Consider the following 12,172-nt stretch of genomic DNA (forward strand, 5'->3'; position numbering starts at 1 on the left):
ATGTAATAATGAGAACCATGATTTACAAACATGGATCTCAGCAGGTTTGTTGAAAGTCATATTTTGTCGATTGAAGCTATTCCAACACATCAGCCTCCAGGTGAGCTTCCCTCTGACCCGCACACATTTAAACTGCTGTTTAATCGCTGTCATGGTGTTTTTTACAGATTCTACATGATGAGAAATGTAAAAGGAACATGTAATAATCTCTGAAACCAGGCGTCTCTCTGTGCACAGTGGGTCCTGGTGGGCTTCAGACCCTGACCCAGGTTGAACCAGCTGACAGGTCTACATGGGTTTCTGCTGCTTGTGGGAGAATCACATGGTGCAGGCGAGTCCGAGCGTCCGCAGAGAATAAAATGAGGAATAGATTCATTTTACCGTATGAATGAAAACACTTTTACAGACAGAATAATTTTGGCTTTATATTTAAATTTCAACTTAAAAAAGGTCAAAACTCTGTTTCTGTTTCATAGGTTTTATTATTTTGATCACAATATTAAAATCACATCACTAGGCTGCTGTTGAATCAACACTTTTACAGACAGAATCATTTTGGCTTCATCACATCAAACAGACAAATGTTCATATATGTTGGATTATTTCATATGTGAACAGACTTTATGTGATTAAACATGAATCATGTCTCATGTGTGAGTTTTAATAAAGTTTGTTAAATGTGAACAATGATCAGCTGTTATTGATAAATTATCAATAACTCTTGAAGAAATAAACATGATGAATAAAATCTTTATCTCTAACTGCTCTGATCCAGCGTCACATAGACATTCACAGGTAACAGCTTCACTGGGTGATGATCTAGAGTGTTAAAGTATGGAAACATCTTCTGAGTGAAAGTGTGTGTGAAGGTGTGAATGTGTGTGTTAGCATCAGGATCAGAGAACGACAGTTCTCCTCTGTTCCAGTCCAGTTTCACTCTGATCCTCTGGATCTTCAGCACAGAGAGAACAGATGATCCTGATGGTGACCATGCTGAGTATTCACCTTCATCGAACAATATTTCCCATAATTCAGACTGTTCGTCTCCCTTCCTCTGGACAGACTCTGCTGTCACACCCACTGTCCAGCTTGCACTGTCTCCAACCAGGACGTCCCAGCTGTGAGTCCCTGAGTTAAAACCCTCAGATCCCAGGACTGAGAAGTAATAATCAAACCTCTCTGGATTGTCAGGAAGCTTCCGTTTCTCTCCTTGTCTCAAACTGGTCAGATCTTCAGACAGGACGAGCCATGGATTAGCAGAGTTTGGGTCCAGAACCACAGGACTGTAGGAGACCATGTCCTTCATCTTGTTCCAGATGTTGAAGCTCAGGTTGCCCAGATGTTTGGCCTCGTCTATCAGAGCTCCTGAGTCCAGCTGTGGATCATCCAGCAGGGGGCGCTGCTGGACTCGTTCCACTGCAGCCTTGTAGTTGAGCAGGAAGGAGACGTCTTCAGCTCTCAGCTCCTCCTCTGTGGTTCTGATTGTGTCTGAAAGAGCCGTTATGTCTCTGCTCAGAGCCTCAGTCTTCTCCTTCATCATCCGACTCTTCTGCTCCTCTTCCTCCCTCAGTGCAGCCATCCTGGCCTCCTCTTCCTCCTCCAGAGACTGATGAAGCTTTTTAAACTGCTCCTTGATCTGCGTCTCTGTGAGTCCGGCCTGGACCTTAATGTGTTCTGCTGTTTGTTTAAACTCTACTTTAACAAGTTCAAAACACTGTAACTTCTCCTTCAAGGGCTCCAGAGTTTCCTGAAGCTGCTTCTTGTGTTGTTGTGCAGCTTCATCGATGGGTCTGAATCTGTGGTCGGTGTGTTTTTCTGAATCTCTGCAGACGAGACACACTGGCTGCTGATGGTCCAGATAGAAGAGTCTGAGTTTCTCTGAGTGCTGACTGCAGAGAGCCTGTGAAGAGCTCTGATCTCTCTCCTGTAAGAAGGTCTCACACAGGTTCTTTAACGCCAGGTTACCAGGTGGTTCTGACCTTGAAGATCTTCTCTTACAAAGTGGACACTCTTTTACTTCTTTGTCTTTCCACCAGCTCTTCACAGTCTTTACAGAAGCTGTGGCTACATGACAGAATGACAGGATCTCTGAAGACATCTTGGCAGACGGGACAGCAGTGATCCTCTTCTAATCTGGAAGCCATTGAGTCTCCAGGTGAAGCTGAAAACAGACAGTCAGTCAGTCACAGCTCCACGAACTTCACTGAGGTTTACTTCCTCTCTGAGTCGAGGTGTTTGTTAAACTCACGGTCAGTGTGTGGAGCGTCGGCAGGTTGTAGTTTGACTCTTCTCTCCTGTAGCTGGACTCACTCAGGACGTTTGGTCTAGTTTGGTTTGGAAGGTGAATGTGATCGTCTGGTTTTCAGCCTGCGTCTCTTCAGGGAGGAACAGATGTTTCCTGGTTTCTCTGGTGTGTCAGGACACGATTGTAAGAAGTAATTCAAGCCTTGGATTTGATAACTGGTCAAAAGTCCTTTGGCAGCAACAAGCTCACACAGACAAGAGACTTGGTTGTAAAATAGCTGCTTGAATATGTTTGTGATCTGCTCAGTGTTCAAAATTCAGAGATAGTTCTGCTAGAGAGTGAAAGTGAAAGTTAAATATTAACAGGAAGTGCAGGGGAGGGAGTCTGTGAAGTAACTGCAGAGCTGACGTCGCATTAAAGAGAAAGAAGCAAAGTGCAAACAAATGGAAACAATGTCAGAAAATTAAAAGAGGGTTTTATAAATTCAAATCAGCTCAAGTTTGCTCATTAATTTGTGTGAGTGCAGTAAAAAGTATGACATCATCAAATGATTGTACACTTTGGTGGGATTATTATATCTTAAGTGTGACACCATTAAATGGTGTGACTTTGGGCATTCAATAAAATTGGATCAGAAACATATTTAATATTAAAATTACTCCAGAATACGTACATTTTCACCACTTTCTAATTTTCTGCAAACTTTGGTAACGATTTGAGCATGTTAAAGTCCTCAAAAAGCCAATTAATTTGCCTGAAAAAAAAAATTACGGTCCCACGGTTCGGTGCTCGGGCCCTAATTAGGTTAATTCCACATTTTAAAGGAATACTTTAATAATTGTAATAATTTTGTGACCTTTGGAAAGAGTTAGGCTAGTTCAGTCCGCCTCCGATTTGGTGTCAGCTGAGTTGGCTGCTTCTGCTGCTGCCTGGGACCTTGCGCAGAGGCAGCCGCCTTGATCTTTATAAACTCCGCTCTCAGCTCCTCTGCTAGCTGCAGCATGAACTTCCTCCAGTGTATTTTGCTCTTGGTGCACTCCTTGAAGTGGATGTGTGCACATATGCCAGCCAAGTCCAGGATGTTATAAAACACAGCCACTGGCCATCTCCGAGTGTCGCCCTTCCCAGAGAAGGCCCTCGCCATCTGATTCTGCACGTCCACACCATACTTTGTGCTGTTGTAGTACATCACAGACTCCGGCTTTGCCTTTGGCCCATCGTTGATACCCACACTTGTGTGCACGGAGCTAACAATGCACATATTCTTCCTCTGCTTTCCCTGGTATATGGTGAGAGTCACGTCCGCTTGCTATCTGGCGGAGAGGGGGAATCTCACGCTTAGTTTTTCGGGAAAGATTAGCGCAAAATTATATTTATATATATAGTGGTCTATATTATAGACCACTTATGGCCAAAATTGTGTAATTTATATAAAAACTATTATAGATTAAAATACACTCACTTAAAGGAAAAGACAGTCACCAGCAAAAGTTGTATTTTTTTATTCAACAAAGTTATAAAACAAATACATTTCAAAACGGTCATAATGACCGTTGTGGCCGCTCTAGTATTAAGTTAACTAGTATAGTGCCTGTTTTAAACCTGCCTGTTAGGAAATGGCTGTTTTCTTGGCCTGTGGCAGTCCACAGAACCCTGAAGCTGCATCACACAGCTGCACAAACAGCAGTTCACCTGTTAATTGAAAGTTTGGTGTTGTTCAACTCAGTACACACAACCGCAAACTGGAGAATCAGTTGTTTTTCCCTTTGTCACAAACACACGTTGTCATGAACGCCCTGTTGTCATTATGGACAATGTCTCTTCCGTTGAGGAGTCACAGAAACCACTGCAACAGAGCCCTGGTTGCTTGTTTATTCAAATTGTATTATGATTGAACCTAGCGCATGTCCAAAAGCACCCAAATTTGACACTGCACTTGCTTGGGCCCTTCACAATACACATACCAATTGTGAAGCTAATGCAGATGAATGGTTCAGACAGACAGATATAGATTTCTGGAATGAGTTGATTAGTTGATAGATTAGGCAAAAAGTTACATCGAGTTTGTGGTAGTGTCCACCTCTGTTGGAGACAGTGATTAGTTTGCATCTGATCACAGATTTGCAATTGACAATCTCAACTTTGTTAATCATAACACCTAACATGCATTGTTGCAGATGTTGTTGAAGGGATGGAGGTTAAGTACACTAGCACAAGAGTTTTGTAGAATTAGCCAATGGCAATACAAAAAACATGTGTTTAATGTTGAGTTTCTGCACATCACCAGTCAAATTTGGGGAGTTCTAGGTGTTATAACAGCAATCAGTGAGCGTACTGCTCCTTCGTAATAATGCAGATCATGATAAATGATATCCTATCATCTTTTGTTGTCTTCCATTTAAATAAATATCAGTAGACAGAGTGGGGGACATAAAGAAAACTCACCTGGGAGCATCCCACCAGGCGTCCAGACAGCTGTTCATTTAAAAGATAGATTACAGCTTCATTTTCAAACTGTAATTAATACACACAGCTTCCCATACGCAATGGAGGGGGACAAAGATAAAACAATATAACAACAATACACTCCACGCCGTGGCGGCTGGGGAAATCGTCCATATTCTAATACTTATATAAAGTGAAAAAGTTACTTTGAATGTCTGACAAAGTGGAGAGCGTCTCACGGAAAGTTGGCGTCTTATGCTCGATATAATTAAGGGAATAGGCGTTTCATTTTCTCACCAAGACAGGACAGAGAGATAGATTCTGCCTCAGGCTCTGACAGATTTGCCAAAGAGGAAATACTATGGATGAACATTGCCAAGAATTCATGAATATGCGGAGTTGAGACAGCAAAGTATAGGAGGGCGTGAGTGTGGGGGATTTCATAAGATAAGTGACTGAAAGTCTTGACAGAAGATGACAGAAACTTTTCAAAATAAGGCTTTGATGTGTTGTAGGCACATACTTTCAGTAAACAAGTTATTATCATACACAAAGGATACAGTAATTCACAGGCAAACATATATATTTGTTTTTATTATGAGTTGTATATATTTATATATTTTTGGTTTTGTGTTACGTGTGGGGACATTGAATTACCTCGGCTTGTTGTGCAGGGATGCAGCAATCACTTGGTTTGGGTTTGTCTTGGGCAACCAGCCAACAAAGTTATATCAAAACCAGAATACTGCAAAAACTTCTTTGCACTTTGGCAAACATTTAATATTTTAAAACTAATTTAATATCACATCATGAAGGTAGAAAGTTAAGATTATTACATATCCTAAAAATATCTAATAAAAATAAAATAAAAAAGTTTTTTTTCGGTAATTGCATTAATTCGCAAGGAGCAGTTTGGCCTCTATAAGCTGTAAAAAGGCCCAAATTTAGGGCCAATTAATAAAAAAATCTTTCAATCACTTACACAAAAAAATGATTCAGTTCAAATAAAGTTCAAGTTCTATTGACACATTTGACGACTTTAATCTTAAAACAACTCAATTCATTTGAGTTTTACCAAGTACAGTATTTATGAAGTCAATAACTATTTTGATTTTTCAGTGTACATAATATTGTCCGTAAATACTTTCCCTTGTGTGTCTGCACTGTATGAGAGTGAAAACATAGATATTGCCGTGCACACTCCTGCACACACACACACACACCAACACGAACAGAGCAAGAGCTGGAGCCAACATCAGTCTCGGCCTATAACAACAACCATGTCCCTCAGAAGTCAACAGAGTACGATAAAAAGAAACTACAATAGCACTGTACCATATAACAGTACGCTGCAGGGGGAAGGTCAGTGCGCCGCCCCCCCTTCTGCTGTATAGTACTGATGTGAAAATGTCAACCGTGCCATTCAATCATCTAGCCAGCAATCATTTAGTAATCAAACCTTTTCAACGCCTGGCAGAGGCAGGGGGAAAGGAGGGGGGGTGGGGGGGGGGGGGGGGGGGGGAGAGAAACAACATGTGACTAAAGAGGGAAATGAAGGGATGGAGAGAGAAAAGGTGAAGACAGTGACAGGAGGGGATCACACAACAGCTGAAGCGTGCACGTCTTTCACAGCAGACAATAAACCCAGATGGTAACTCTGCCTTTGTTCACTTTGATGGATATTTCACATTCAAGTGTGAGAAAATCACTGTATCACCTACAGTCGATTGTTAGCCGTCATTTACCTTCCGCTTCCACCCCGCATGTTAATGGAGGGAAGTCTCTCTTTTATGATGCTAAATACTCGCAACGCTCATGGTCACATAGGAGTCTTGAAAACCAATCAATGTGATTATGTGTAAAGCAGACAGGTGAAAGAAATGTCTCTCTATTCCACCACAGGGATCTTCCTCAACACACCGATAGGCAGGAGGAAGTAAATATGTAAATTAATGACTGAGCCTGAAAGGTAATCATTTTTATCATAATAGCTTGACATTAAGGGCAATAATAATAATAATAATAATAATAATAATAATAATAAAGGGACTGTGTTAATAGATAATTGCAAAGTAGCCTGGGCTGTGTGTCATAATTCTGCCCTCGTGTTGATCTTTTTAAAAGCTTTTCATAGGTATTTGGACCCTTTGAGGACACTTTTTGGATTTCTGATGTGTTCGAAACTTTTTTTCGGACTGTTTGATTTCTTTGTGGATCTTTTGTTGGACTTGGTATTTGTGGACTTTCACCTTGTTTGACTTGTCTTGTGTTTTGGGATTTGATTGCAATTTTAGTTCTTTGTTTCCTGTTTTATAAAGAAATATATTTCCTTGTGTGTCTATCTACCTGCTTTCAGACATGCTCCATAACAGTCTCCTGATAATCTCCTCAAATCATCCATATGGGCTATAAGTGAGAGCGTTAATGATAGGTGTCGGTCTGCATCCTGCACCAACCCTTGCCTGAATGTTTTTCCTGCTGTTGTAAATGCGTCTGACCAAATTGTCGTGCTGTGTTCTTTGTATGTGAAAGGCACACTCCAGCTAAGTACTGAACCCAATGTGCCGGAATTTTCTGGAGTTCAAGTCTGAAAACGACTTCACTTTCACTCCTGTCCTTGTCTGGTTTCCCTCCTTTGTCGATTGTCCGCCGTGCCTTAAGCAGTCTTGCCTGTGTTTTGTTCAAATTTTGTATTTAGTTTCTGTAACGCCCCTTAAGTATGGTGCACACCTCCGTAGCACATGGCTATCACCACTTGCACAAATGTAAGCACCACTATGTGTGAGGTTTATCTACAGGCCTTAGATATTTGAGCAATGTTTTTATTGGTATCTTGAGACCCCGTCAGTAATCCCAAATGTTGAACTGGGTCAAATTTGATCAACTCAAGGAGGAGAAGGTTGACAAGGTCGGAGGACTTGGGTTGCAATGTGTAACCACCGCTCTATTTCTCCCAGACTTTACCCTCTGACAGGATTAGAGGCTTATAAGGGCGACACAATGGCTGCACAATGACCATGACTTTGGGCCACAAAAAGGACATGGGCCATCGCTCTAGCAACCTTCCATGGTAGGGGGTGTCAGGGTAAGACCACCCTAAATGAGCTTGACTGCCTTCACACGGGCCAACAACCGGGCCAACAAAACAACCCCCCTACCTGCTCCTGCCTTTGAAAAGGGACAACAAGGGGGCAGGAGCTCAGCAGTCATGTCACCGCCTGGGACAGGTATAGTCACATATTTCTCCAGTAATCGAGCGTTTCAGGAGTTCCATAGAAAATAAACCAAACGGGGAAAGAAATCAAATAAAAGATATTTGAGTACCATAATTGTTTTATTATGATTTATGAAGTTTCTAAAAAAAGACTTATTTTTTCTTGTAAAAACTTTTGTCTCCTGAATAATGAAAAAGATTAACTGCCTCCACCGACTGGCCTATCATTCAGTATGCTTACTGTAGGCTCATTTAGCTTGAGACACCCATTCCAGCTCATTTAGTGAGGATGAGGAATAATACCTCCCGCAATAGAATATAACTCACACTGTCTAGAGCAGAATTTATAAATAAATAAAGCAGGAATAGGTGGGATCACATTGGACAAAAACAGTCACAGAACCTACGAGCCTCAACTGCAATTTAATCACGGTGAGAGTTGGGAGGAAAGATAAAGATTTAATTATAATTGTATTTCCCCGGGCATCCGGTATCAGAAGGTCAGATTGAGATTGGCACCAGTGTTCCGGTTGATCGCCCACATTCCAATGCGACTGTTCCGCAATAAAAGGATAGAACATGCCCAAATATCCCCAGTGTAACAGAGACAGATAAAAGTGAGTGTGGCGCTCTGACAACACACTGGGGAGGAAGGAAGACAGAAGCCTGTAGCCAGGGGACGATGTGCTCCTGTGATGCAGCCGAACAAGAGAAGCCAGCATCTGAAAATGTTCTCATGTAAACACTCGTTCTTTAGTTCTGGGTCTTTAGGTTGACAACAGTAACAGTTGTTGACAATTAATTCAAAAGTAATTGAACATGCCTTCTCCTATTCTTTCAGGCGGTGATGTGTCGAAAAGAAGAACGTTTTACCGTACTCTCTCTGGAGTGTGTTTTTGTCTTCATGTGCTTCCACATAGTGTCTTGAGGTTTCATAACTCATGCAGTGTAATTTTAGTGTACCCTTGTCTTGCCTTCACTCTCTTTTCAATTTGTCTTTGTCTTCTTCCGCCCACATAGTTCTCTTTATTATTTGCTTGGTGATGAGAAATTACTACACACATTACTCAATTATGAAAAAAATATTCTACACGAAAAAACATGCATGAGAGAGAGAGAGAGAGAGAGAGAGAGAGAGAGAGAAATACACTAGAATAGTTTCCTGGTGACTTAACCAAATAATCAACTACTACTTGACTAACCTCTCTTTATCTTCAACTCCTCTGTGAAGATTCTCAGTCATCCAGCTCATGGTATCTTCGGTTGTTGTACCAGTGTCCATAGGCAACAGGAGTTGCCTCTTTGCCTTGAAGACCTCAGGCCAGGACTCAGCAACTCGTTCAAAGACAAGGGACACTCTTTTGAGGCTGGTAATGTACGTAGTTTGACATCCCAAAAAAAGAATGTACATAATGTCTGTATTTCAGCCAGAGAAGATGGTCTAAGGCACCAAAGTTCAGGTTAAATACCTTAAAACCTTCCATTTGCCGGGTAGAACAGAAGAAGCTTCTTGGATGAGAGGAGAAACGTACTCTGCAAACACATGAATATATAGTTGCGTCTGTACACTTGTGCAACTCCTGAAGATGCAGTCACCTTAAAACTGAAAGATTTGCGTAATGAGGCCTCGCTTTTTATCCCTTTAAGGTAGACAAGTCACAGTGTGACTTTATAAACAGATATAGGTCCCCACAACATGAGTAATATCTAGAACACCCACACACATGCAGGAAACAAGTCAACTTCTCCAGCAGCTGAGAGGCACCTCGCAGATTTGTTCATGGCATGTGAGCACACAAAGTGAAGCCTAATGACGATTTTAAGTGAGGCCAACAGATCATCCTTTCGGTGTCCACACTCCAGTGATGCAGATACAGTAATGGAACACACACCCCGTGGTATCCAAAGAATTTATTTTTTGACATGTTACAACTGAACAACATGGACCTCTAGTCCTAATAGGGATAGAAGCGTGCCATTGGCGATGGGTGGATTCCATGATAACATTCTCCACATCCCCAGACTCAGGAAATTCACATGGAGAGAGCTATAATGTGTAGGATGTTTTTCTTCTCCAGTGTTGTGTGTATATGTACATACAATCTTGCAAAGTGAATATTATTCTGATGTGAGTACTTGAGAATATGCATTTGGTTTAGATATAAAATATGAATATGACAGTAGCACAGTGGTAACAAGGCTTAAAATGTTTAAGACATGGTGCTAGGCTACGGTCCACTACTCTTATCAGATTTGATCTTGTTTAAGCCATTTCTGGATGTGAACTCTGGAGGATGTCCAGAGAATTGGGTCCAGAGGTCTCTGGAGTTTGCTTTTCACACATGAACAACTCAACAGGAGAGTCTCTGCTATAATGCATTTACCACACAGAAATCTCTGGAGTGTTCAGGTCGCATTAACTTTTGGAAACTATTGTTACCCTTTATAACCTGGTCATAAATCATAGTGATTTTCCTTTTTAGTCAGTGAAGTAATCTTTATTTTTGAGATGAACTATAAAAAGAACAGCTGTACGTTGGCGAGTTGGCACTTTTTGTCGTGGCCCTTTTGAGAAAGCGGGACAGAGAACAATAAGTAATTTTGTTTTGACTAAAGATTTTCGCCTTGTCAAGGATACTATCTAAAAGTCCTTGCCACTGCATTGGCAGTACATGAGTGTAAAGTGGCAATACTTTGAGAGAGTACTTAAGCCAGCAGAAAGCGGCAGACAGTGGAGAAAATTGTGATGTCGGAGGTAGGAAGTGTGGAAGCATGACTGAATAGTTACATTAAGGTCAGTCCTTAATTACAACCCAGACTCATTCTCTGCCTCTGCTGTATATTTAAGTGGCAATAATTAACCACTGATTGGACAGGCCCGTGATGAGCAAATATTATCATAATGGTGTTCTAACAAAGTGTGTAATAAATGGCTGCATTTCATCTGGACATACCATTAATTCTCAAATTAATTCCAGTACTTGACCAATGGCTGGCTCTCAAACAACAGCCAGAGACGATTGATTCAAATAAAGGATTAGGACCAGGAGGATTAAAGTGAAAAGCAAAATGACTGGCACACAAGTGGCTTACGTGAGAAATGCAGCATTTTAAAAGCATCATTAAATATCAGCAAAACAATGTGTGTGTCATACTCATCCCTCTGCTGCTCTGATCTTCTGGCCTCACTTACTGATAAATTAATGCTGATACATTCTACTCTGCTGTGCTCTCTCAATCATGAGCTGCTCTTGATGAAACCCAAAACTTCCTGTTGATGTCTTACGGGAGAAGATTTCCAGGAAATCGATTGTACTCTGCAAATATAGCTTTGAGCAGGAAGGAAGATGAAATTAGCAACCCTTAATGCCTACTTTAAGTTGTCCTAATTTATTTTTCCTATGACTTAGCTCTTTTCACTATTGAAAGCAGCGTGGCTCTATGGCTGGCAATGTCAGTATGCTGGTGGGTTCTCCACTTGATCCAGACTGAACCATCCCACCAACTAATGCATAGCATGACACAGGATTTTTAATATTATTCCCAGAGGACTTATCCCACCTACTTTGGGGATCTTTTGACATTTCCTTCAGGGCCACCATTCGGTTGACACTTCAGTTTTTAAAGGGGACATAGCATGCCCATTTTACCACAAGTTGATATGGTTCCTTGGGGTCTTAATGAAATGTCTGTAACATACTTTGGTCAAAATACCACAAGGATCATATAAAACAGCACCCTTTTTACCCTGTATAAAACAGCCCTCCACAGAGTGACCTGTTTTGAGTGCCTGTTCCTTTAAATGCTAATGAGCCAGCTCCCCCCTCTCCCCCCATGATTTTAAACAATATAAATTACATATTTTATATGATATAAATTATCAAATATGCATCCCATACTTTGTATTCCCCTTGTTGTCCTGGAGTTTTAATTTTCCCAATCACATAATTAAATGTCCCCCTCTGCCCATCCACTACAAGCACACAAGCAGACAGACAGAGAGAGAAAGAGAGGTGGGGGGGGGGCTATGAAGACCATCATTTGAGAACGGCGCTGCGCTGCCTTGCAGCGGCGCTTCCGCGTCCGGTGTACCCCGGCGTAACTACTGTAACCCGGCGTAACTACTGTACCCCGGCGTAACTACTGTACCCCGGCGTAACTACTGTAACCCGGCATACAGTAGAGCTGAACACTGCGGAAGTCTTCCACACAGCTGGCAGTGTGGAAGACCGCTGCGAGGCAGCGCAGCGCCGTTCTCAAGCGCGCAG

At 41.6% G+C, this 12,172-nt stretch overlaps 1 pseudogene; it reads right to left on the reverse strand.

Annotated features, from left to right (window-relative positions):
* Window positions 1–772: 772 nt before the first annotated feature.
* LOC117772783 lies at window positions 773–2,301 on the reverse strand (annotated as a pseudogene).
* Between the last annotated feature and the right edge of the window lie 9,871 nt (window positions 2,302–12,172).

This window comes from Hippoglossus hippoglossus, chromosome 13 (genome assembly GCF_009819705.1).
Source record: "Hippoglossus hippoglossus isolate fHipHip1 chromosome 13, fHipHip1.pri, whole genome shotgun sequence".
In the NCBI taxonomy this organism is placed as follows: Eukaryota; Metazoa; Chordata; class Actinopteri; order Pleuronectiformes; family Pleuronectidae; genus Hippoglossus; species Hippoglossus hippoglossus.